This window comes from Anomaloglossus baeobatrachus, chromosome 2 (assembly GCF_048569485.1).
Source record: "Anomaloglossus baeobatrachus isolate aAnoBae1 chromosome 2, aAnoBae1.hap1, whole genome shotgun sequence".
Lineage (NCBI taxonomy): Eukaryota > Metazoa > Chordata > Amphibia > Anura > Aromobatidae > Anomaloglossus > Anomaloglossus baeobatrachus.
Window position 1 is genome coordinate 156345993 of NC_134354.1, and position 27702 is coordinate 156373694.

The 27702-nt window shown below is 39.5% G+C and overlaps 1 protein-coding gene across 1 annotated transcript in view; it reads left to right on the forward strand.

Annotated features, from left to right (window-relative positions):
• IL1RAPL1 (interleukin 1 receptor accessory protein like 1) overlaps positions 1-27702 on the forward strand; it is a 2286687-nt gene that overhangs the window by 1015714 nt on the left and 1243271 nt on the right. The window lies entirely within an intron of this gene.

Below are 27702 nucleotides of genomic sequence, written 5' to 3' on the forward strand. Positions count from 1 at the left end.
AATGGTGAGTAAACATTTTCAGATTTTGAAATCTCTACTCTTAGACTAAAACACACTTACCTCCCTGCATGAATAAATCCATTTGCCTCCCTACATGAATAAATCAATTTTTTTTCAAAGCATTTTACTTCAGATCCATCAGATTTTCTTGAGTTCACCTGATAATAATTGTCAGTACCTGCCGCAAGTATATTATTTGGTAAAAATGTCTTTTTCTCCTTTTGAATGATTGCTACTTTCAAAGTTGTCAGCCTTTGCTTAGAGCAAATGTGAATTAGTTTATATAAAAAAAGTTAATTGCATAGCCTATTTTGGTCATTATCTTTGGCTGGAGATAATTTTCCCTGTTAAATCTAATTGAGAAGGTTGTACATTTTTTTTTCACTCTTGTCTTGATATTACAAGCGCAGTAATTAGATGAGCATTTCATTGCATGGATTAAATGTCTGAAATCAAGCTTAAAAATGGTGTAACTATGTCACTAGGTACTGTCACTTTTAATGGCTAGGAACACGTGTAATAAAGTGCTTACGCTGGACTTTAAAAGTAGCCTCTATTTCTAGTGATTTCTCTCTTTATAAGCTATGTAATGAAGCACTCTCAATAATTCATTTTTCTTTTTGCTTGAGTCATGTTTCGGATATTTGGTTAATAGAGCTGTTGTACCAAAGTGGAACCTTAATGACTTCTGCTGCAAATGATCTTCTAGTTCTAAGTTAGCAATAAAACATAATAGAGTTTAGAGGGTTATTTCCCTTAAAACTGAAAATTTAGTTTGGATGGGAAATCCTAATGCCAATGCTATGAAATGAAGCTTACTTTTTGACAATGCTGCATAATGGAACATGAGTAATTGCATTTTTGCAAATTAAGAGCAGTAATTTTAACAGCATTAATATGCTTGTTTTCCGTATCCTCATTACTTTAAGTGGTTAAGTGTTACTTATATTAATTTATGAGCAAGTATAATAAAGTTTCATTTTCCTATATTTCACAGCTAGAGATGAGCGGACTCATGTATTTTTGGATTCGCTAGGCTCAGCTGGACTATGGTTGAAAGTTTGTTTTGAGATCCAGACTTAACCTGAACTTGTTCCTGGACCTTGAACCCCATATAATTCAATGGGGACCCAAACTAATGCACTTGACTCAAATAACGAGTATAATGTAAGTCAGTAATTTGGCAGTTTGGCTCTCCGCTCACATACAGCTAGCCATAAACAGAGCATTTCCAGGGGAGGGCAGGATTTGGTTTTTTTTGGGCACACACCATCTGAAAATGTTGTGTTTTGACCTCCAGTGAGAGCCATTCAGAGGCTGCAAGCAGCTATCACTGGGCCATACACGCGCACCCAAAGTGAATAGTATGCGAACAGAACTCGAGCTCGGAAAGTGACTTTTATTAAAAGACTGTGTTCTAATTTGAGCCCCGAACACTCATTGTTTGGTACTGTAGGGTCGGTTTGGGCGTTGGCCGAGGTTTTGGGTTGTAGTCGTGCACCGGCCCAATGCACTACATGAAACAGGGTTGTGGTGTGTGGTGGAGCCAGTGCGGTGTGGTTACCTGAGTGATGCAGGTTTTTTTCACTGATGGACGATCCTGAAGAATCACAGACACACTCATGGTTCCGGAATAACACTTTAACTTTACTGTAACACTGACATTCTTTTCCTTTGGAGAGGCACATGTACTTTACAGGCATTATTACACAGTGCAACACAATTTTCCCAGACTGGCTATGTACACCCACCAGCTCTTGGGAGTATATAGATTCTCCACTCTGGGCTACCCTGGGTTTGCAATCGAGGACCCCAGAACTGGCAATGGCAGAATAAGGCACTGATCTTCTGCACTACCTCAGTTTGCCTGCTGACCACAGAGGCACTGCTGATATATCTACCAGACACTGCTCTGTAACAACCATCTGTAGGTCACGAACTTCAGTCTTCCTCCTGCCCAATGCTTCTGCCTGTTCTTTAACACACCACACCACTCTTACTCTCTATTACTTGTTCTCTCTTCATCTCTAACACTTACTGACTAATCCTCCTATATCCCCCCTAACCTGTGGTTCGGGCCTCCTTCATTAACCATTGCAGTCCTGCCACTGTACCTCCTATCTGAATTCCCTCCTAACACTTAGAGAGTCCAGTGCCATCTGGTGGTAGCTGGCAGGACTGTGACATAACCCACGGGAACATTTACATATAATACTCTAAAATACATAAAAGGCACAAAGCAGTCAACAGATAAAATACACTTTCAGGGTATAACATCCAGCATCTTCGGGGGGAGGGGTGCTAACCATAGGACACTTTTCTACAGTAGCAACCCCGACCTTTACGTTTCAGGTTCACTCATCTCTATTCACAGCTTATCCTTTCTGCTAGCTACAAAAGAGTATCAACAATATGACAGGTAGAATACTATAAAAGTAGTAGTTTCTTATTTTCTCTGTGTCTTTCTAGATTCCTAAAATCATTGCTCTTTAGTTGTCAAGCTGTCATGAATTTAGCTAGAGCTTGAAGATGACAGTCTGGGATCTCCTGAATTATAACTAAAATGTGCTGGAAAATGTAGAGCTCTCTAGGATTAACCTAAAAGGTTACATTTTCAATATTTGCATGATGCTTAATAATTAAAATACATTTAATACATCATATGAAAGCTGTTAGTTGAGAGGTCTGTAAGCTTCAAAGATAACAAGAAACTAGTATAATTTTTTGTATCCTGTACAGAATGTGAATGCACAACCCGAAAAAATCAGAGCAGCACTCTGTAAGTGCTAAGATATAAGCAAACATGGAATATATGAAATGAAATTTAAACTGCATTACTGCTATATAAAATGTACTTATAAAAATGAAGGTTCTTTGCACATAATTGGTCCATTAACCACGGCAAGGTGGCCATTCTTTGACGGGGACCCTATCCTAATTTTATGTGTGTCATGACTAAAAGTTTACATATATATGTGCAGGTAGGATCTGACACTAATTAAAACCACCCTGGGGCTGATTGAAGGATAGCTATACCTTCAATATATATACTATAGGAAACAAAAAAACTACATCTCTAAATAGAACACAGGAAGTGTGAACAATTGCCAAATGCTTACTACAGTTCACACTTTCTGAGTTCTATTTGAAGAAACAGTTTTTTTGTTTCTTTCAGAATGTAGTGTATATAATGAATGAAGTGTAATAAATATATAAATATACAGTACAGATCAAAAGTTTGGACACACCTCCTCATTCAAAGAGTTTTCTTTATTTTCATGACTCTAAAAATTGTAGATTCCCATTGAAGGTATAAAAACTATGAATTAAAACATGGGGAATGAAGTACTTAAAAAAGTGGGAAACAACTGAAAATATGTCTTATATTCTAGGTTCTTCAAAGTACCGACATTTTGCTTTCATTACTACTTTGCACACTCTTGGCATTCTCTTGATGAGCAGCTTCAAGAGGTAGTTACCGGAAATGGTTTTCCAACAGTCTTGAAGGAGTTCCCAGAGATGCTTAGCACTTGTTGGCCCTTTTGCCTTCACTCTGCGGTCCAGCTCACCCCAAACCATCTCGATTGGGTTGAGGTCTTGTGACTGTGGAGACCAGGTCATCTGGTGTAGCACTCCATCACTCTCCTTCTTAGTCAAATAGCCCTTACACAGCCTGAAGGTGTGTTTGGGGTCATTGTCCTGTTGAAAAATAAATGATGGTCAAACTAAACGCAAACTGGATGGAATAGCACGCCGCTGCAAGATGCTGTGGTAGGCATGCTGGTTCTGTATGCTTTCAATTTTGAATCAATCCCCAACAGTGTCACCAGCAAAGCACTCCCACATCATCACACCTCCTCCTCCATGCTTCACGGTGGGAATCAGGCATGTAGAGTTCATCCGTTCACCTTTTCTGCAAAGACACGGTGGTTGGATCCAAAGATCTAAATTTGGACTGATCAGACCAAAGCACAGATTTCCACTGGTCTAAAGTCCATTCCTTGTGTTCTTTCGCCCAAACAAATCTCTTCTGCTTGTTGCTTGTCCTAAGCAGTGGTTTCCTAGCAGCTATTTTACCATGAAGGCCTGCTGCACAAAGTCTCCTCTTAACAGTTGTTCTAGAGATGAGAAGGTTTACCGCTCCAAAAAATTAGACTTCAATCTACAGCTTTCCAGTATCGGACATGGGTGTAGTACATGAGAATACATAGAGAAATAGAACTCATGGAATGATGTGGGAGAAAGAAATGAGAAAATTAAATAAGCTCACATACTCTGCACATACATAATATTATATTGCAGACATCCCTATAAAAAAAATGCAAAGGCCTATGATGGCATAACACTATCAAGAAATTGCTATGTCAAAATAAGATTTGGCTTTACAGCATTAACCCACCTGGTCAGTAAATCATAAATGCTGTCATTTTCACATTTCTATAAAGATTAATGAAGGCTGGGTTGGAAACACAAAATACCGCTTGACTCCGTGAATGCAGATGCATACTACTAGCTAACTAAATGTCATGAGAGCAGATTTTCTCCTTACATGAATTCTCAACCTGAGTCTGAGCCTCGATTTGTAAATTCCAAATTACATTTTGTGTGTTATTAGCACCGGAGTGTGACTTCTTTGACCCTATTTTGGCAGCAATCCAGACATCAGAGAGTGCCTTGAAAAACTCAGTAACAAACAAGCCATGCCACAATGAACCTTCATTATTAAATCATTACAGTACCGCAGGATTAAACCACTTCACTTTACACAAACATAGTTTTTTTTTGGCTGGGGAAAAATTAAATATTTAGGAAATCAATAAGTTCACCTGATTGTTCATATGATACAATGGGCAGTATTTATTAGAATTTGTACAGTGTTTGCAGTTAATAGGTGATCTGACAGCATGGTAAACCTCTCCTGGTGTAATTATAGACCTAGATTCCAGATAGAAAGTAAAATGTCATAAAAAGTATAACAGACTTTCCAATTTAATGTGTTGATAAGTGAAATCTATCAAGTACAATTTGTGCTTGTGTAGTTCAATATCCTTAGATGCAGTACACTGCATGATTAATTTCAGGTGACTTTTGAGAACAAGCTGTCATAAGTGTAACACTATTTCTGCCCATTACCCTGCAGTTTTCCCCTCTGTGGCCTTTATTACTAATTTTCAGTTGTCTCTGAGTTAGTAGGTGGTGATTAACTGCTAAAACACTCACAGACAGTAGCAGAATAGGCATTGAGAACATTATGTAGCAGTGGTCAAACACATTTGCTAGAAGCTGCTACACCATGTACTGTACCTAACTATATGACAGCATATGCCCAATCTCTAACTGTGCTGAGTAGGCCTTGCTACTTTTCCCACCTCCAATCTCCATAGCACTTAAATTGCAGTTCCAGCATCAGCTTCCCTAGTGAACAGGCACTCCTCAGCATCCTAATGCCATATCCCTTCTCCCTACTCTTTCCTGCATGGCCATCCTGGTGCTGCGTGGTCCTCTGCTTATCTGCATGGCCAACCACATGTAGCATGGTCCTCTGCACTCTCACATGACAATCATCATGTTGCATGGTCTTTGGCTTGCCCCCCGTGGCCACTGACATGTCATGTGGTCCTCTGCATTCCTTCATTGCCGTTAATGTGTAGTGCGGTCCCTGGCTGATCCCCCCACAGATGCCCAAATGTGTATTGTTTCCAGCTCCTGCCAAGACCTCAGGCCTTGCGCATGGTTTCCTGTCTAAAGCCTAGGAGGTGTGCTTGTGTGCTTCCTGTCCCTGTAAGAGGAAGCATGCACACCTTACAAAGGCATCTTCAGCCTACTGCTAAGAGGAACTACGTACTTAAGACTCCCTCCCCTGTTGGGATGGGCCAGAACAATGCATTAGGATTGTAATCCTAGCTGTTTGTTAGTCCTGTCTGTCTGCTCTGGTCTCCCAGTCTCCAGCACCTGTTCTGCTTGCAACCAATTCTTCTCTGCTGTGTCAGTTCTTGGTAATCCAACTAGAAGTTTCACCATTTTAATAGATAGAGGATTACTCTGCGAGAAAATTACATGGGGGCACCTAGATATTTTCATACCCCAAAAGGTTATCAAAATTAGGTCTATTTACACTAGAAAAGAGAAGACTTAAGGCCCCGTCACACTAAGCAACATCGCTAGCAACATCGCTGCTAATGAACAACTTTTAACAGAGAGAGATAGTGGAGAGGGGCTTTTGAAAACCGCGCCAAAGATCCCAGATGTAATCTTGAATTAATGTATTTTTATTTTGGCATAGGTCTACGCATTTCAGGAGGCTCAGCTCCCTTCCTCAGGACCAGCAAGCACAAGATACATCAAATCTCCAAAGCATCTCCAAAGCATCTTTGTGCTTGCTGGTCCTGAGGAAGGGAGCTGAGCCTCCTGAAACGCGTAGACCTATGCCAAAATAAAAATACATTAATTCAAGATTACATCTGGGATCTTTGGCGCGGTTTTCAAAAGCCCCTCTCCACTATCTCTCTCTGTTATCTGCCGCTTGGGGTACTGCTGCCGTTGGTCCATATACATGCTGTTACAGGAGTTGTGCCTGTCACAACCCTGATCGGTGAGTAGGATTACTCTCTTTTGCACCCCCTGTTTATCAGGGTAAGACCCTATGCGCTTTTTTTTCCACAGGTTCTTGCCTTAATGAACAACTTTTGTGACGTAGCAGCGATGTTGCTAGTGATGTTGCTGTGTGTGACATCCAGCAACAACCTGGCCCCTGCTGTGAGGTCGTTGGTTGTTGCTGAATGTCCTGGGCCATTTTTCAGTTGTTGCTGTCCCGCTGTGAAGCACAGATCGCTGTGTGTGACAGCGAGACAGCAACAACTAAATGTGCAGGCAGCAGGAGCCAGCTTCTGCGGAGGCTGGTAACCACAGTAAACATCGGGTAACCAAGAAGCCCTGTCCTTGGTTACCCGATATTTACCTTTGTTACCAGCCTCCGCCGCTCTCACTGTCAGTGCCGGCTCTTGCTCTGTGCACATGTAGCTGCAGGACACATCGGGTTAATTAACCCGATGTGTGCTGTAGCTAGGAGAGCAGGGAGCCAGCGCTAAGCATTGTGCGCTGCTCCCTGCACATTTAGCTGCAGTACACATCGGGTAATTAACCCGATGTGTGCTGTAACTAGGAGAGCAAGGAGCCAGTGCAAAGCAGTGTGCGCTGCTCCCTGCTCTGTGCACATGTAGCTGCAGCACACATCGGGTAATTAACCCGATGTGTGCTGTAACTAGGAGAGCAGGGAGCCAGCGCTAAGCGGTGTGCGCTGCTCCCTGCTCTCTGCACGTGTAGCTCCGTGCGCTAGTAACCAAGGTAAATATCGGGTTGGTTACCCGATATTTACCTTAGTTACCAAGCGCAGCATCTTCCACGTGGCGCTGGGGGCTGGTCACTGGTTGCTGGTGAGCTCACCAGCAACTCGTGTAGCGACGCTCCAGCGATCCCTGCCAGGTCAGGTTGCTGGTGGGATCGCTGGAGCGTCGCAGTGTGACATCTCACCAGCAACCTCCTAGCAACTTACCAGCGATCCCTATCGTTGTTGGGATCGCTGGTAAGTTGCTTAGTGTGACTGGACCTTTAGGGGAGACCTAATAAATATGTACAAGTATATCAGAGGGCAATAAAGAGATCTCTCCCATGATTTGTTTGTACCAAGGACTGTGACAAGAAGAAGGAGGCATTCTCTTTGTTTGGAGGAAAGAAAATGTCTGCACCAGCATAGAAGAAGATTCTTCATGGTAAGAGCAGTGAGGCTCTGGAACGCTCCTCTTGAGGAAGTGGTGATGGCCAACTCACTGAATGAATGTAAGAGAGGAATGGATGCTTATCTTGTTAGTAACAGTATAAAAGGTTATGAATAATATAATATTACAGTAGATAGTTGACCCAGCTTTAGGAGTCGAGAAGGAATTTTTTTCCCTATAAGGAAAACTGGCTTCTACTCTGTGGGTTTTTGCCTTCCCCTGGTTTAACACTGCAGGACACCGGCACTAAAAAGAGGTTGAACTAGATGGACATATTGTCTTCCTTCAGCCTTAGATGCTATGTTATGTTATGGTCTACTATGCAAATGGAGCAGGCTTGCTATAATAATTGTTCTTTAGTCTGTCTGCTTGTTATTGAAGCACCAAAAAACAATATTATTTCTCATAACTAAAGAGAGAACATTGTACAAAAGAAAACTTCTCCTTTTTTATTTTTCTGAATCAGAAATGTTCCTACTAATTGGCCTTGTCTGCTATTCTACTTTATTTGTGATATTCGTTTCACTGCCAAGAATATATGTTATACATCCTGGTAGAAAAACAATTCAGTATTCATAGACTTATCTGATACAGCCTTGCCACTAAAGGATTTAGAGGACTTTTGTCTGGCCATCATCTTTGCAATTATTCAATACCTAGTTTGTTGCTCTAGTTGCAATCAAGCACAAGATAGAACAGGCCATGCTTGGAAATGCATATTTTTGTAGCTCTCGCTTTAGCCTTGTGCATATGTATCGTATGGGGGAGAAGTGTTCCAGAAAAAAAAGAGGATCTGAATTCTTCTGCAATTCATAAATATATTTATCATTATACATGAATTCAAGGAAATTAGTTACATAAAAGGTTCATGTATACCCACCCATTAATAATAGGCAAGCATATAGTTCTCTGATTGTCACCTAATGGGGGAATGCCAGAAAATAAGTACTAACATAAGTTATTGCTCATCTAGTCACCCTACTGTAACTAATTAGACCATGTAATAAAGTACCACTCCAGTGTTGTGTATGTTTGTACATTGTAACCATTAAAATACTTAGTGGTCGCTATTTTCAGCCATTTTCAGTACTGCACCAGACCTCTCTTGCATCATGTAATGGAAGCTATTTCTTATCAGTTGACAGAGTGGAATGTTAGATCTTTCCTACATTACATCTCAGTCCTCTGACGCTATTTATATACTTACCCTCCGGCAGCTTCACCATCTATTGCCGAAGTTGGCAAAAAGCCTTGTAAGGGACACAGCTAGCATGTGGAAGACAGTGATCTTGTCAGATGGGACTAAAGTAGAACTGTTTGGGCTAAATACAAAATACTATGTGTAATGGAAAACTAAGACTTCATATCACCCTGAAAAGTCTATCCCCTTCATAAAACATGGTGGTGTTAGTATCATGCTGTTGGGATGCTTTGCTTCAGCAGAGACAGGAAAGTTGGCCAGAGTTGATGGGAAGATGGATGAAGCCAAACACAGGGCAATCCTGGAGGAAAACCTGTTAGAGGCTACAAAAGACTTGAAACTGGGGTGTAGGTACACCTTCTAACAGGACACCGACCCCAAACATAATGTCAGAGCTACAATTAAATTTTTTAGATCAAAGCATATTCATGTGTGTGAATGGTCTAGTCACAGTCCAGATTTATATCCCTTTGTGAATCTGTGGCAAGACATGAAAATTGCTGTTCACAGATGCCTCCATTCAATCTCACTGAGATAGAGTTAGTTTGTAAAGAATATATGTCAAAAATTTCGATCTCTAGAAGTGCAAGGCCGATAGAGACACCCCAAAAGACTTGCAGCACTAATTGCAGTGAAAAGAAGTCCTACAAAATATTGACTTAAGGGGGCTGAATATCAATTTGCATCAAAATTTTCAGATTTATATTTTTAAAATTAATAGAAAACCACATAATATTAATAAAATACATTTAAGTTGGCGGGTGTAACAAGAAAAAATGTGGAAATGTTGATAGGCGTGCATACTTTTTCAAAGCACTGTATACTCACCTTCAGCAGCCACCCAGTTCCAGTGCTGTTGATGCCACTATACATGGCAGATCATTTGTCTTTGCTGCATCATGCGGTTGCTGCAGACAATCATCGTCCACTGATTGGCTGTAGCTCATCAGTAGGAAGTGCTGCAGATAACCTGTACATTGGTTGTATTAATTGTTTAAATGGGATCTTGAAATATTAAAGCTGAGGTTGACATTAAATATGCAATCCCTTGAAATTGCACTTGTTATATCCATATTGACAAATCCACATACGTTATAATAAAGTAAGAAAATAAAGGCAATGCAAATAAAACAAAGATGTTCAGAATTTAGTTCTCACAATATGTTTAATGTTACATATAACAGCGTTATCTAACAGCCATCAAATATGGAATAATGGCATATTAAAGAGCAATACCAGGTGTCCTAATCCTTGTTGTTCCACATTAAAATACTTGTGGGAACAAAGCTGGTACTAACAAGTGCTCTGTGCTATAATCGACTCCACTTTGTAGCATGAGTACATAGAAGAGGTCTTATTGCTCTCTTGAGATGCAATCAGTGACATGTATTATGTAGTGAGATTTCCAAGTAATCTGTTTTATTGATACAGTTACATTTGTGGACAATAAATCAACTTTAAATCCTTCTTGGAAACACTTGCATTTTATTTGGCCCTAAAGAACAACAGTAAGTAGAAATTCTTAACTGCTGGTTTAGGTAATTTGTTTTCTCTTTTATATCTCCTTGAAAGAGTATTTTATACTTTTGTTCAATGTACAGTCAGAACAGCTTTGGATAGAAAAGCTTTAGTGTGTTATTTTCAATTAGGCACAAAATGAAAAAAAAACTTTATATGGCAACTGCATAATGGACACAGCTACGGCTGACAGGGCAGTTACTTGCCTTTCTCTGAGCCTCCAGGCTTGCGTGTACAGCATTATTATTATTGACTAGTCTATAACCGTGTCTAGTAAGATCCTATACTCTTCCTAGTGGCGGCTGCAGGTCACCAGAGTTTATATCCTCCAATGCTATAAGGATGTATTCATAAATTTATCATCACAGCATTTCAAATTAATGACAGTAAAAAAAAATTAAATGGTCTGCAAGGATGGACATTAACGTTCACATCTTAATGACCAGCCATTTTTTTCCGTTTCTTGTTATTTCACTAACATGGTTGCAAAAGGCTTTATTTTATGAGCAACAAACTGTATTATATGCTGCATTCAATTACATATGAATTACCATGCAGTTTAAATATTTTTTTAGTGTAAAAAAAATCAACACCTTTGATTTAAATTATATTGTCTATATGTTGTCATAGTCCATGTGTCGTACAAATTTTCAAGGGTATTACTGTTGTGTAGATGCCTCTTGTGAATAGGTTTTTGTTTCATTCCCACATAATATGTATATACATATATTATATCTATATATACTGTATATATAGTGCTGATCATGGCACACTAGGATGTAACAGCTCTGCTTATGCCTGCAGACAACAAGGACCTAACAGCTCTGCTACGCCTGCAGACACCAAGGACCTAACAGCTCTGCCTTCAGACACCTAGAACCTGACAGTTCTACTTGAAGACACTTAGAATCTTACATATCTGCCTGCAAACACCTAGGACCTATCAACTCTGTCTGCAGACACATAGTACTTAAGAGCTCTGCTATGCCTGCAGACAGCTAGGATGTGACAGGTCTGCCTGCAAACACTTAGACCTAACAGCTCTGTCTGCAGACACCTAGGACCTAACAGCTCTGCTATGTTTTCAGGCACCTAGGACATTACAGCTCTGCCGGCAGACACATGGAACCTAACAACTCTGCTATGTCTGCAGACATCTAGGACCTAACAGCTCTGCTATGTTTTCAGGCACCTAGGACTTTACAGCTCTGCCTGCAGACACATGGAACCTAACAACTCTGCTATGTATGCAGGCACCTAGGACCTCATAGCTCTGTTTGCAGACACCTAGGACCTAATAGCTCTTCTATGTTTGCAGGCAACTAGGACCTTACAGCTCTGTCTGCAGACACATGGTACCTAACAACTCTGCTGTGCCTGCAGACACCTGGGACTTAACAGCTCTGCTATGTTTGCAGGCACCTAGGACCTAACAGCTCTGCTATGTCTGCAGGCACCTAGGAACTCATAGCTCTGCTTGCAGACACCTAGGACCTAACAGCTCTTCTATGTTTGCAGGCACCTAAGACCTTACAGATCTGTCTGCAGACATATGGTACCTAACAACTCTGGTTTGCCTGCAGACACCTAGGACCTAACAGCTCTGCTACGTCTGCAGACACCTAAGACCTAACAGCTCTGCTATGTCTGCCGGCATCTAGGACCTAACAACTCTGCTTACAGACACTTGGGACCTATCATCTTTGCTATATCTGCAGAGAACTAGAACCTAACAGCTCTGCTGTGCCTTCAGACACCTTGGACCTAACAGCTCTGCTTGAAGACAGCTAGGATCTAAGAGCACTGCCATGCTGGCAGACACCTAGGACCTAATAACTCTTCTGTCTGCAGACACCTAGGACCTGAAAGCTCTGCTTTGTCTGCAGACACCTTGGATCTAATAGCTCTGCCTGCAGACAACTAGGATCTAACATCTCTGCTGAGCCTGTAGGCACCTAGTACCTTACAGCTCTGCTATGAATGTAAGCACCTAGAACCTAACAGCTATGCTTGAAGGCACGTAAGACCTGATAGCTCTGCCTGCAGACAATTAGGATCTAACATCTCTGCTAAGCCAGTAGGCACCTAGGACCTTACAGCTCTACTATGCGTGTAAGCACCTAGAACTTAACAGCTCTGATATACTTGTAGGCACCTAAGACAGCTCTGCCTCCAGACACTTAGGAACTAACAGCTATGTCTGCAGACACCTAGGACTTCACAGCTTTGCCTGCAGACACATTGTAGTCAGTTCCAATGCTTTTAAATTTTAAGTAGCACTCTCAGAGCCCTATGTAGCTGGCAGAATAGCAGATAACATGGTAATATACTGCTTCAGTCTTCTCTCCAGGGTTCCCAGCTGTGTCTGACAGTTGGTGATCTGACTTGCCCCTGCTAGACAGCAGGATCTGCTGTGCTTTCCAATTTATTTACTTTACTGAAACAGTCCTGAGGTCAAATTTGGGCTTCATGTCAAGAACTATCATGTCATTGGCTTTCCTGACTTATACTTAGTTTCCATTTCTTCTAATGTCCACGCTCTCTTATGACCACATCGATGTATGTATCATCACATCTGATAGCTCATACAAAGGCTGCTGGTAATGCTCAGATGTACAATGAGCATGCACAGCTCAAGCTTACATTCCTCCACACATGCCCAGTGGAGTATTAAGGGGTAACAGATGCTGGCTAAGGCTGGAGTCACACTTGTGTGTGACTCATGCAAGGATCGCATCTCACTGCTTGGACTGGCCACTCACTCACTGAACAGGAGTGGGTCAGCTACATGTATTTCCAAGCAGCTTACTTGCTCCTGTCCTGAGAACGGGTGGCCGGTCACGACAGTGTGATGTGATCCTTGCATGAGTCACATGCAAGTGTGTCTCCAGCCTTACATGCCAGCACAATCCAGCATGGAAAACAAGAAAACGAGACAGAAAATAAACATGACGTGTGGATGACATTACACTGTAGCAGCCCATTTATTTCAGTGCTTAAAAAATATAAAAACTGTAGATTAAGAATAGGTGAATCAATTCTATATTAACAGAATTTGTTTAAAACGTCTCAAAATATGAAAATTATATCTAATTCAAAATTTATGATATTCAATTTGCATGAATTGTGCAAAATTGTAGGTGGTCATCCAGCTACCATATTCTCAATTCATATGGGCTGGAAATGGGTTAAAAAATAATAAAACATCTTATGCTCTTCATTCTTCACATGTCAGTTACCCTGACAATCCTCCACTGGCTTCCAGAGGTACCCACTTTGAATTTATTCTCCTTCTCTGCCCTATTTTGAGGCTTATCCAGTGCCATAATCACTTGTTAAAAAAGACCAGAGCAGAATATGGTGCCTCAGGAAGCCAGCAGAGGACCAGTGGGCAGATGCGTTGGCAGTGATCAGGTAAGCAATCAAATCTCTTGAGCTCAAATTTTAGCAGATCTGATTATTTTTATTCTAAATATACCCTAATTAAATTTAGGACATTATATCCCAGAGGTATACATTTCGATCATATGTGACTATGTATAGATTTAGGTTAATATGTTTTTATTTCGGATAAATTTGGTTTGCCTTAGGATCAGAGACCTATTCAAAATCCCCTGGATAAGGATAACGGCTCATTTATAAAACACATATTGATCAAATATTGTGTGATCATTTATTTATAAACTGTCTTATAGGCTATGTCAGGCATGTTAGATTGGTTATAAAAGGCAGGGTTTTAAACTTTACTGTCATGTATGAATATTAATGATGGGCGAGCACTAAAATGCTCATGTGCTCATTCCTCGATTCAAGCTTATCAGATGCCGGGACACGCTCAATGCGAGTAATGAGTATTATGGAAAATAAGTAATTTGCCTGTTCAGGTCTCCACCCATAAAAAGACAGCCATAAACAGAGGATTTCTGGCTGAAAGGAGGGTGAGGTGTTTATTTTTTTGTTACACTACATCCGAGAATAATGTTTTATCCCCCAGGAGAGCCATTCAGAGACAGCAAATGGCTCTCCCTGGAGTGTCTGCTCACATCAAGCCTGTGCGTTGTGGTCGATGTTTCACGGACGAAACATCTAAGCATCCGTGATATTCGAACAAACTCCACAAGTACCAGAGCACCCCAATGCTAGCTCATTACTAATTATTATGTTTCTTGGTTCCTATGTGTATCCTTTAGTCATGTGTTTGACAGGTTAATATCCCAGTCATACTGAAATGTGTGCCATAGATTGTGACAAAATATTGTATTTTGAGGTATGTAAATATATATATATATGTCTATGGCTACTGTTGAGCAGAAAATTTGCTGTAAATACAGTGAGTTCCACATCATCGTTAAACTTGTAAGCTAAATCACCTGTCAAACTTGTTCTCAGGAAAGTGGGTTAAATTTTATGAAAAGAAAATACAGACTGCATTAATTCAGATCTGAAGCTAGCAATTATCTGAGCACACATGAGAGAATCATATATATCAAGATTTATTGATTAATTTATAGAAAATAGGATGGGAACAGCGCACTACTTACATTGGATGATCTATATGCTTTAGGCTATTTATACATAATGCTATGATCAAATATCAAATGTGTACAAAGAGATCTGTAAATTATCCAGGGCAAAAAAAAACATTGACACAATTTCCCATTCTATAGTAATGTGTATTTTTTATTATGATTAGTGACTAGCAAAAGGAGAAAGGGAACTAATATATTTTACATCTAAAATTTCTGTAATAAAACAAACAGAACTGTTCAGTCTAAGTTTATGTTATCAAAAATTAAACTAATAATCTTGCCCAGCGTTTCTGAATTAAGCAGTAAAATTTGGTGTTTTTCTAAATTTAGCATGTATAGATGAGCAACTAATTTCGAGGGAAATTTAATTCTGCTCAAATTTTAAAAAAAATACACTTTTTTGGTTATTTGCTTCAAATTGGTTTTAGCCAAATGGCAGCAACTTTGCAAGATTTTGGTGAACTATAAATAGCCATCAATTTTTTTAAAAATAAAATATATACTCACCAAACCACTCACCTTTCAAGTGTTATGTGTATAAGGACATGCTCAGGATCAGAGTTCTCTATTACCATCTGAGACCATGCACATTTAAATGTTGCTTTTTTCTTTTGGGCATTATAGGTTTAATCCCTTCCCTGGTGCAGCAGCAGACTTGCTCAGTTGTCATTTGAGCATTTCCGGGCTGTTTTTAATCCCTCTGCTTCCTGGAAAGGTTGCTGGTTTTTCAACTCAGTTTGAGCTAGCCCAGGAGCAGAGAGGACGTGCTTGTTGCTGTCTGCTGTGGTTTGTTGTCCATTTTTGTTTTTAACTCTATTCCCTTGTTACCCTACCCTTATACCTTTGGTTGTTCCCTGGTGAAGGTTTTAGGAGTACATAAGGTTTTATTTTTCCCATGTCTGTTTTTTATATTTAATGGGATTTTTTGGGATTTCCATCCTGGTTGGTCCCCCTGGGTGGTGTGGGTGGTAGGGACTTTGTCATCAGGGCTAGGACAGGAGGTAGGGCCAAGTCGAGGTCCCAGACCTCCCAACCTTTACAGGTATCTTCGGGTGTAAGTGTGAGCTCAGGAACCCCAATAGGGTCTTAGGGTCTGCATAGGGTTTCCTGTGTCCCCTGGCCATCCATTACACACCCATCCCTGACATCAAGCCCCTTTGTGTCTCCCATCTGATATTTTCTGGATCTTTGGATTGCTGTGGCTCTTACGTTGGGCCAGAACTTCAGGCTTAGATCCTGAAGGATTTTGTGAAAATGCATGAAAGATTATGACATCACTGCACATGTTGGGACATTGTATGCTCATGCGCACAACCCTTTCATGACCAGTCTTGGAATTTCCGTGTGAGCGATGGTGATCTGAAGATGAGCAAGCACCGAAGGAGTGACGATGATTGAAGAATTTGGAGATTTGAGCTAGGTATGTATTTTGTTTTATTTTTTCCACCTTATGTTTTTTTGTGTTTTGTGGTGTAAGCAGACCTCTGAGCAAAATAATAGACATTCAGTTCATGGAGGACATCTTTTCCCCAAATCAAGTGTCCTGGATAAATCAACACAAACAGACAAATACAAACTTTGCCTGATCGGCTCATCTCTAGACATAGTTGCTGTCACTCTCTTAGTAGCATGATAAGTTCAGGTATCATTTCTGTACATTATATAACTAACACATCACTCTAATTGTATACCAAAATAAATCCAATGTGATACAGATATAAAAACCAAGAGCTTTTCCTTTTTTATTTGCTGGTCACAGATATGATGTTCACCTCAGCACAGCTGTACTATGAAAGCCAAAGATTGTCTTGTTTTCTTGGAATAAACCATATTAACTTAATGTACCTTGTCATTGTACTTACTCCAGCTATAGTGATAAATTGGCAGATATACAATAACTCGCAACATTAAGAAATATAGAAAGGTAAGGCATGTCAAGTGGCATTTGTATTTCAAAAGGTGAATGGTGCTTTTCGGTTGTAACATTATGACCTTTGCAAGCTTTTATTCCCCTTTGTAAGTTCTGCAATATTCTCTCAAGGTCAGAATGTAAATGTTATGTGTGTCGAGTGCATTGACAAGTTATGTGACAAGAAACAAAGAGTAAAACACATTTACTGAGACTACGATTCTCTAAAAGATATGTAATTCTTCTGCAAATTGTGATTATCAAAGAAAAAAAATAAATAAAATTAAGAAAAACTTGTATTTGTGTGTGTGATAGCAAGGATTTTATTTTTATCTGAAACTTGTACTCAAATATGTTAGCCAAGGAAAGGAACTGTTGGCTTCTTTTCCTCTTACTCCCCATCATCAAGCTCCTGGCAAAATAAAATGAATAGAAATGAGTAGAGATGACCAGACGAATGGAAATTTAGTTTGACAGGGTCAGCCGGACTTTAAATTAAGTTTGGTTTTGGACCCAAACTTGAATTGAACCCCAATGCAAGTCACGAATTGGGCAGTTCGGGTCTCTGCCCACATGCAGCCAGCAATAAACAGATCACTTCCGGGGATGGGTGGGGTTTTTCTATCTTTTTTTGGGTGGACGCTACATTCGATCATGCTGTTATTACCCCCAGTGTGAGCCGTTCAAATACAGAAAGCGGCTCACTCTGAGCTGAGAACTAAGAGTACCCATGCACAGTGATGCTCGTGCAAGTGGTGTTTGTATGATAGCACCCGAACTCTGAACCCGAACTCTGTTTTTTAATAAAATTCCAAACACTGAAAATTGGGTTCACTCATCTCTAGAGATGAGCAAACCTGAACTGTAAAGTTTGGGGTTGATACCAATCAGAAGGTGTCTGGGTCTTGGACTTGAACGTGGACTTTTAAAAGATGTCTGCATCCAAGTTGAGGTGCTGTTCGTATGCTAACCACTTGAACAAGCATCAGGGTGCTCTCGGTGCTTGGCTCAGTGGGAGTCGCTTGCAGTCTCTGAATGGCTATCAATGGAGGTAAAACAACATTTTCGAATGCTGGGTATAAAAAACAAAAAGGAAAAACAATCCACTCTGTTTATTGCTGGCTATATGTGGAAAGAGAGCCAAACTACCCAATCATTGACTTGCATGGGGTTTGGGTTCCAGGATCAAATTCTGTTCAAGTCTGAGTCCCAAAATGAACTTGTTAACTAAAGTCAAGCTGAATCCAGTGAACCGGAACTTTCACGGGTCCGCTGAGCTCTAAATATGACCTGTTAAAAACCACACCTAAGCATACTATTGTTTTTTGCTAGCAAATCAAAACCATGGTATATTTGCCTTTTACTGAAAAAATGTAGCAAATTATCAAAACAAACAAATTTTAGCATTGCAGGTGAATTTTGCCTAGGCTGCATAACACAAGCATGAAAAAAAAATCATCCAATTGTACAATTTTTCATCTGTTTGTTTAGTCATCCACATGCCAGCCGTATGGCATTCATTTTTAAACATCAGCAGTTTTTAAGGCTTACAAGAACAATACAATTTCCTATATGAAAGATTTGGATACTAAACAGTTGATTCATATTGTTTTAGACCACTCATAGACCTGACCAGCAGAGTCTCATCTACAGCAGACTACAACATGGGATATTTTGAGATATTTAGTTCATCTGAAAAAAAAACCCCAAAAATGCTGAACTGTGAACAAGTGAATAACATGGTCGGAGTGTTGTAGTTTGTTTTCATAAAAAGCGCTCAGACTAAAACTATGGCCATGTAAACATAGCTATAAGATTTGTTAGTGTGATTATGTGATATTCCAGTTAGTGCAAAGTAGTTGAAGTTCATCTACATCATCAGTGATCTCTATAAACTAGTTCAGCGATCCATAAATACATATCATACCGGACTAATCGTAATTTAAGCATTAAAAAGATTTGCTAATGCCAAATCATTTCAGAGCATTTCAGAATTTAACTAAATACTTCAATATTTTATTCCTCTGTAAAATCATCACTTTAGAAAAGCTGTGCGATAACTTATATTGATGGGGAACTGAGGCAGTGATCACGGTAGAGACAGTATCGACAGTCTTCTATCAGTCTTTTGTTGCATTGCTGTAAGTAAGCCACATAAATGCTCAATGTACTGTGTCTTATTGCTGTATTATAAGTATTAAAAGGCGTAGTCCTGATGTGGATGTTGGATCATTGTGCTTTTAATAGCCTGTTTTCATATGCTGAAACAGCATCACAAAACAACTTTTTAACAGCTATATATTGTACTAATACTGTAAAAATAGAATAATGTAGTATTTTTCCATTGTTATATAGACCATTATATAGGCTATTTCAATAATAGAAATTATCATGCACATAAGGGTTACAGTGCTTGCTGGGTCTGAAGTGAGCCTCAGCTCAAACGCACCCATACAAGTCTATGGGTGCGAGTGAAACATTACATTGCACTCAGATGTCATTCCAGTGCAGTGTGACAGATAGGCTGCGGAAAAGAGGGAGAAAGCACTCTTTTACTGAGATAGAAGTTATCCATATGAAAGCCCATATGCAGGTCTTGACTTGTGAGTTATAGATTAACATAGGCTGAAGTATATCATTGGAGCTTGTGAAGGAACTGAATGTCACCAGCACAAGTCCAGGGAAAATGAGAGGGTAACCCAAGGGTAAATGCAGATTAGCAGCTGAAGGGAAAAGGAACTTCGCTTGGTCTTAAAGGGAAAAGGATGAAAACCCAGCAGATGAGATACCTATTACACTGAATACTAACAGTAGGGATAATAGAAAGTCGGGGAGCATTTTGCGCAGACAAAGACTGGGACCTTCTATTACTGGAGACCACAAGACTGTCTGTCACTTGTAACACACCTGTGACACTATCTATCTATTTATTTATATATATATGTATTATTTATCTATCTATGTATCATCTATCTATCCAATAAAATAAAATAATACCTCCCATTTCTGCATTTTGAGTGCTGCTGGTTAATCTTTTTGGGAACTCTATCAATCTACCTATATATCTAACTATCTATCCATGTATCTATTGTCTATCTATCTATCTATCTATCTATCCATCCATCTATCTATCTATTATCTATCTATCTTTCTATCTATCTATCTATCGATCGATCTTTCTAGCTATATCGCTATCTATTTATCCATCCATATGTCAGATTTGGATATAAATAAGCCATATAAAAAATAATATGTATTTAAGCACCAGATTAGCAGATATATCTGATTGGATTCTTCATTTTTTCTTTAAAAAAAAAAGAAAAAAGCTTTCACCTATTGACACGCTTAAGTTCCCAAGACATAACAATACGTTTGATTTCCTTATTTTGATTGGAAAGTTGCAATCCCATATTACCTCACAGGACCTAGAAATTGAATTGAATCTATGTCTGTAAGCCAGGTTGCGGCTGCAGAGTCAGAAATTGATATTTCAATTTTCTTTCAAAATGAATGATATTTTCTCTCAGAAATGATGCATGCTATTCTAAATAATAGCAGAGAGGATTCCAGCCAAAGCCTTAAAATGGACTTAGGTCAGCTTACTATGACCGGCTGGGACCTCATTTGTATTCTAGAATGATCAACACTTAAAAGCTGTAAAGCACTAAAGATTTACCTAATCTCTGGAGTCTTTCTAAGAAACCACTCTGCATTGTATGTCAAAAGACCCCAATTTCATAGCTTTACAAAAAACAAATGTTTTGTCCTATGCTCAACTATACAAAGTCTCTTGAGTAGATAAGTGTAAGGGCTCACTCACATCTGTGTATAAATACGCCAAGTGTAATCCAATAAATAAATCACATTGCACTCGCACAATGTTAAACAATGAGGAAGTGCTGATCTGTCATGCTGCGTCTAATCGCTTAAAATGCTCAAAATTCATCAGTGCGTATCTCCGGGATTGGGAAAAAAACGGACGTCACACAGACCATCAATATGCCATCTGATTTTTATGGCTACATTACCATCCAATAGAGAGAGAGGGGAGCCAGCACGATCTGAAATTGGCATGCATCATATAAAAAGTGAAAATTCACAGATTTATTCCAACTGTACTACAATAAAAAAATGAGATTTTTAGCAAATAATTGATCAATTTTTTGAGCCACCCCTGCCAACGTCACGGCAAATCTCAATAGGGGGGTCCTACTCTACATTCTGTATTTCATGTGCCATGCGGCCTCCTAGATAAAGTTAAAAGCAGAACCATAATACAGCACACATACCTGTAACCTGTATATAACCGCTTCTATGTTGCAAAAAAGGCACTTGTGGATAGAGACCAGCCCAGGTCCCAGCATGTGGAGCAAGCTCTGCACCATACCAGGACTATATCAGAACTGATCCTCCCAGTGCCAAACAGCAACCATTGATAAAGGCGGACCAGATCCAAGATGGTGCTTAATTAGCAATTCCTGTGGAAAGGGTGAGGCAACTGAATCTGAACAGCTACCAACAGGAGGAATACAAAGCAAACCAAAATCAGGCGTGCATGGCATGGTGGTGACCGTCCACCAGAATTTGTAGCATAACTACGACCAAACAGAGAGAGAGGGGAGCCAGCACGATCTGAAATTGGCATGCATCATATAAAAAGTGAAAATTCACAGATTTATTCCAACTGTACTACAATAAAAAAATGAGATTTTTAGCAAATAATTGATCAATTTTTTGAGCCACCCCTGCCAACGTCACGGCAAATCTCAATAGGGGGGTCCTACTCTACATTCTGTATTTCATGTGCCATGCGGCCTCCTAGATAAAGTTAAAAGCAGAACCATAATACAGCACACATACCTGTAACCTGTATATAACCGCTTCTATGTTGCAAAAAGGCACTTGTGGATAGAGACCAGCCCAGGTCCCAGCATGTGGAGCAAGCTCTGCACCATACCAGGACTATATCAGAACTGATCCTCCCAGTGCCAAACAGCAACCATTGATAAAGGCGGACCAGATCCAAGATGGTGCTTAATTAGCAATGCCTGTGGAAAGGGTGAGGCAACTGAATCTGAACAGCTACCAACAGGAGGAATACAAAGCAAACCAAAATCAGGCGTGCATGGCATGGTGGTGACCGGCCACCAGAATTTGTAGCATAACTACGACCAACCAGAGAGAGAGGGGAGCCAGCACGATCTGAAATTGGCATGCATCATATAAAAAGTGAAAATTCACAGATTTATTCCAACTGTACTACAATAAAAAAATGAGATTTTTACCATCCAATAGCATAGAGCACAGTAAATGCTCTTGGAAATGATTGTAGAATAATAGTTGTTGAGAAAAAAGTCTCATTGCATATGGATGGCACACAAATACAAGAAAATGTGCGAGAAAAAGTCGCACATTCACAGAGCACTCACATGACATGGAAAACCAAATGAATTTCACTTTCCCAACTTCTCTAGATGAAAATGTGAAAGATTTTTTTATTCGCAAATGTGAGGGAACCCTACATCTGTGAATCAAGGTGGATTTCTTGCCAACTATGATTGTAATTAAAAAAAATGAAATAATACAATTACTACTAATAATAAAAACAACGTAATACAAAAATTGTTTATTTTGGTTGTATAAAACTTTTGTTTTTACAAATGCTCTACTTGAGTAAAGCATATATTGGAAGTCAATGATTGGGCAGTTGTCTCTCCGCCCACATACATCAGCCATACACAGAGCATTTCCGGGGGGGAAGAGGGCAAGGTTTTTTGGGACACAGCCCCAGTGAGAGGCATTCAAAGACTGGGAAAGTCTCTCCCTAGGGGTGGCCTGCTCACATTATGCAGTGAAGCAAGCATGTGCATTATGGTCATTGTTTCACGGATGAAACATCAAAGCACTAGCGATACTTGGCCAAACTCCGCAAGTACCTGAGCACCACAATGCTCAACCGAGTACCGAGCAGTGGCTAGCATGTTCCGCCATCATTATTTCTTACCCTTTTTCATTATGTCTCTGTAGAATATTCTTAGCTATTATTTTTGTTGAATTGCTATATTAATATAAGAATAAAATGCTACATATTTTTCTGTTATTCTCCTAATATTACTAAAGTCAGATGTCTACTGCAGCCTCCAATTACTAGTTCTGAGTGGCTGTGCGGAGAAATAATCAACTGTCAGTCATTTATAACTTTACCAATGGGTAGAAGGAAACGCTAAAGGGAATATTAATTTCTATGTAGAGGTAGTATTTACAATTTTCACTCTTAAGGGCAGGATTACAGATCATAACTTTATACTATGGGATTACATCTTAAATGAAGTATGCACCTTCCACTTCATGTGCCTCTTTGGCATCTGTCAGATGCAGTCTACAGTCTTTTACATGGTAGAGCCACTGAAATAAATGACTTTGTGACAGTCAGCTTCACGCATAAACCTCACAGTGTGAAGCTAATAGAAGGTGAAGGGGCACAGTATATTCCAGATCCTCAAGCTTCTTCATAGGGTTTTTGGTTCACAAGGACCCTCTGATCCCTGCTGGAAGAATCCTACATGTCAAGAGATGTTTAAAAGTGAACATACCCCTTAACATTTTACTTTCTATATTCTACTAATTTTATGATGGAGAGATAGATGGTAGATAGATAGATAGATAGATAGATAGACGGTAAATAGATTGATTGAGAGACAGATAGAGAGATTATATATAGATGATATAGATAGATAATACATGAATAGATAGTTAATAGAAAAAGAGATGATATATAGATCATATAGATAGATAATACATGAATAGATAGTTAATAGATAGATAGATTATATATAGATCATACAGATAGATAATAAATAGATAGTTAATAGATAGAATTATCTGTAATATGCAAAGATGGTGTCTGCACTTTGTGAATAAGAATAGTTGAGTACAATTTTTCAGCTCTAACCAAAATCAGATGCAAAGAGTGCTCCTTTTTATGTTGTATCTGGTCTATATACTTTTTTCCTTCATCTGGGGATTACCGTGAAGACTAGTTGGTATGCATTTTGTTTATTATGCATAATTATCATTCCATATATTTCTTATCTATTTTGTTTAGTTTACTGTCTTTGCGCTTTAGATAATATCTGTTAAATCCAAAGCACTATTAATTGAGCTTTGATATGGATACTGGTTGAAGAAGTAACGCCTTTTGAAGCTTCTTGACTTTCTTTTTGTGCCGTGTACAATCTGATGCATACAGTAGTTTTTAAAATAGGATTTGATACATAGTTACTGTGGAATATGAATCAGCAGGTGATCTGGAACTTGAAATACATCTTCGGAAGTGAAACTGCACAAATTGGATATGTCTTAGCTTCCTTACATTAAAGTGTCTCTTCTGCAGAGTATATTTTAAACATAAGATGAATGGCCACATTTTGCTATATTTTTATTATGCAGAGCTATGTTTTGTATACTCAAATGTAACCAATGTCTGGAAACGAAATTGAAATCAATAAAGTGCAGAAGTCAGTGCAAAGTACACAAACTAAATTGCATTGGATAAGAGCAGAATAAAAATAGGTGGTGGAAAATGCAGAGAAGCAGTAACCCAGTAATGTATAGTACATAACACTAAAGCTGTTATATGAGTAAATTGCTTTTGGAAAGTAATGGTTTCCAAGCCAACCATGATTCTTCACACAAGAAGGAGAAAGGCTAGCCAAGAAAGAAAATACTGTAGGGTATGTGCTGAGGAAAAAAATAATATTTTTATTTTCTTAAAAAAATATGTTTTGTCATAGACATGCAAATAAAGAAAAAAGAAACTATATAATATTAACCAAAATAAATAATGGAATTAAAATTATAGTGATTTATTCTTTCAAACTTGACTTAAAATTGTAATACAGTCATATTAAGTTTATAATCATGGAGATACTTTAGCTACAGATGCCTTCAACCTTAGAAAGGAAGTCTAAAGGGTACTTTACACGTTGCAACATCGCTAGCGATTGTTTGCAATGTCAAGCGCGATAGCACCCACCCCCGTTGCTCGTGCGACATTTGGTGATCGCTGCCGTAGCGAACATTATCGCTACGGCAGCGTCACATGCACATAACTTGACTGCGACATCGCTGTGACCGCCGAACATTCCCTCCTTTAAGGGGGAGGTGCGTTTGGCGTCATAGCGACATCACTGCGGTGTCACTGAGCGGCTGGCCAATAGAAGCGGAGGGGCGGAGATGAATGGGACATAACATCCCACCCACCTCCTTCCTTCCTCATTGCCGGTGGACGCAGGTAAGGAGATGTTCATCGCTCCTGCGGTGTCACACATAGCGATGTGTGCTGCCACAGGAACGACGAACAACATCATTCCGGTGGCAGCAGCGATATTAAGGAAATGACCGATGTGTCACCGTTTTTGAATGATTTTGCGATCATTGATCGTCGCTCATTAGTGTTACACAATGCGATGTTGCTACCGGCGCCGGATGTGCGTCACTAACGATGTGACCCCGACGATATATCGGTAATGATGTCGCAGCGAATAAAGTACCCTTAACACAGCTGTTAAACAGTGCGAGAGCAATGGGCCCCACTTCTGTCAGCTAGAGTCTCTTGTTCTTAAAATGCAACATCTAATATTGCTACATTTGACAATATGTTTTTAGTTTTCTAATTATATATTGTTTATTGGAGGTATATTGGAGAAACACTTTATATTTTGGTATAAATTGTGAAGTTGCATTGGTAATTCCAACTATTACATCAGCATCATCAGGAAGTAATACTATATTCATGCCTGCAATCATCGAGGCTCTTATAAATGCAATACAGATTGGATAGTATTGGCTGGTTGATGTGTGTATTATAAACATGCGGATTGTAGGTGCAATAAATATAGAAAACAGTAGCAAGTAATGGGCTGGGGGCACATTTATATAATCTACTAATACATTTGGATGAGACTGGGAGATCGATACAGCTACTGACATCAAATCAAGGTCAAGGAAATGGGTTATGCTTTATCAAAGCTCTAGCTGTAGAGAGAAAGTGGAAATAGTTTCAGAGATCCACTATAATATCCTGAAAATGTATGAGTAGTAAAAGTGACAAGGGTCTATGAGTTGTTTATAAAAAATGACTGGAGAATTGAGGAAGAAAAAATTGGTTGAAATGAGAAACGTTAGAAATTACTTGTAGAATGGCTGCAGCATTGTTATATGATTTTTTTTATGCTGTATAACTGAACAGATCAATTGGTTTATACTGTGACTTGGTATGTCAGTATAAGTTGGGATTTTTAAAGATTTCCTCTATTTCTGGGATTAAAGTGTTTGTCTACTACTGGAAAAACCTATATGAATGGTCCTATTGTGGTGCATAAAACTAAAAAAAGTATACCTAACCACCAAACCAGTAATGTTCACACTTTCTGAGCCCTGGAAAGTCTTGTGGCATAAACATTGTCAGTAGACCACTGCCCTCAATGAGCATTCACCAAGATCCAAGCTCCGAACCACTGTATGGACCTGGGGAGGGGGAGTTTTAATGTAGGAAGTTTCATAATCGAAAAGCTTATGAGCCAATAAATACTAATTCTCCTCAACCCCCTTTAATCTGTATTGTTTTTACAGCCCTTAGTGTGTTTCATTGTTGTTTTTTAATGGCATGTTCTCAAGCACTGTGTTCCTTTAGTCCCCATAAGGAACTTGAGCCTGTGCTTAAGGCCGGAGTCACACTTGCGAGTGACTCGCATCGGTATCACCCGCCACGGCCGCACACTCTCCTGACAGGAGTAGGTCAGCTGCATGTATTTCTATGCAGCTGAGACACTCCTGTCCGGAGGGCAGCAGGCCGTGACGGGTGATGCCAATGTGAGACTAGCGTGAGTCACTTGCAAGTTTCACTCAGGCCTAAAGTTTAGTATTGCAGTATATAGTACTAAGCACAGACTCCTTAGATAAGTAGATAGTGCCTGAGCTTCACCAGAATACAAAGATGGCAGCAAAAGGAGCCTTCAGCAGACCCATAGCTTATACGGAAACTATTAGCACCAATAATGAGCGAGTGGATGGCAGTAAAATAAATGTACCACCTATAGGGTATGTGCACAAATTGCAGATTTGGTTGCAGAAATTTTTGCATCAAATCTGCATCTCCTGGCAGGAAAAACTGCAGTGGCAAAAATACTTTTTAATGAAATTTGAGATGCGTTTTTTGATGCTTTTTTGTGTGCATTGTTTAATTGGTTTCAATGGTGAAAATGCAGGCAAGAACGCAGAAAGAATTGACATACTGCAGATTATTATCTGCACCAAATCTGCAAGGAATAATCCTGAAAGTATGCACAGCACGTCAGGATGCTCATTCATTTTGCTGGCATAAAGATTTCGTTGCAGTTTTGTGACCAATGTGAATGTGAAAATGCATACAAAACCGCAATAATAACGCAACGTGTGCACACAGCCTTATGGTGCTACTGATATGCTGCTGTCAGTGATTGACAGTGGCTTTTAATTGGTAAAACAGAGGTGATCTGAGCTAGTACAGATATCTGTATGTTACAGTCATAACCAACCCTATGTGGAGTGGGATCAGCTCCTAATACCGCTCACACCTCAAACTGCTCTATCCCATACTGTACGTTATTGAGCATTAAAAGTTTAAGCATTCAGTATGACTTAAGCGGTCTTTATACGCTACAATATATCTAACGAGATGTCGGTCATGTCGTAAGTGACGCGCATCCGGCATCATTAGTGATATCGTAG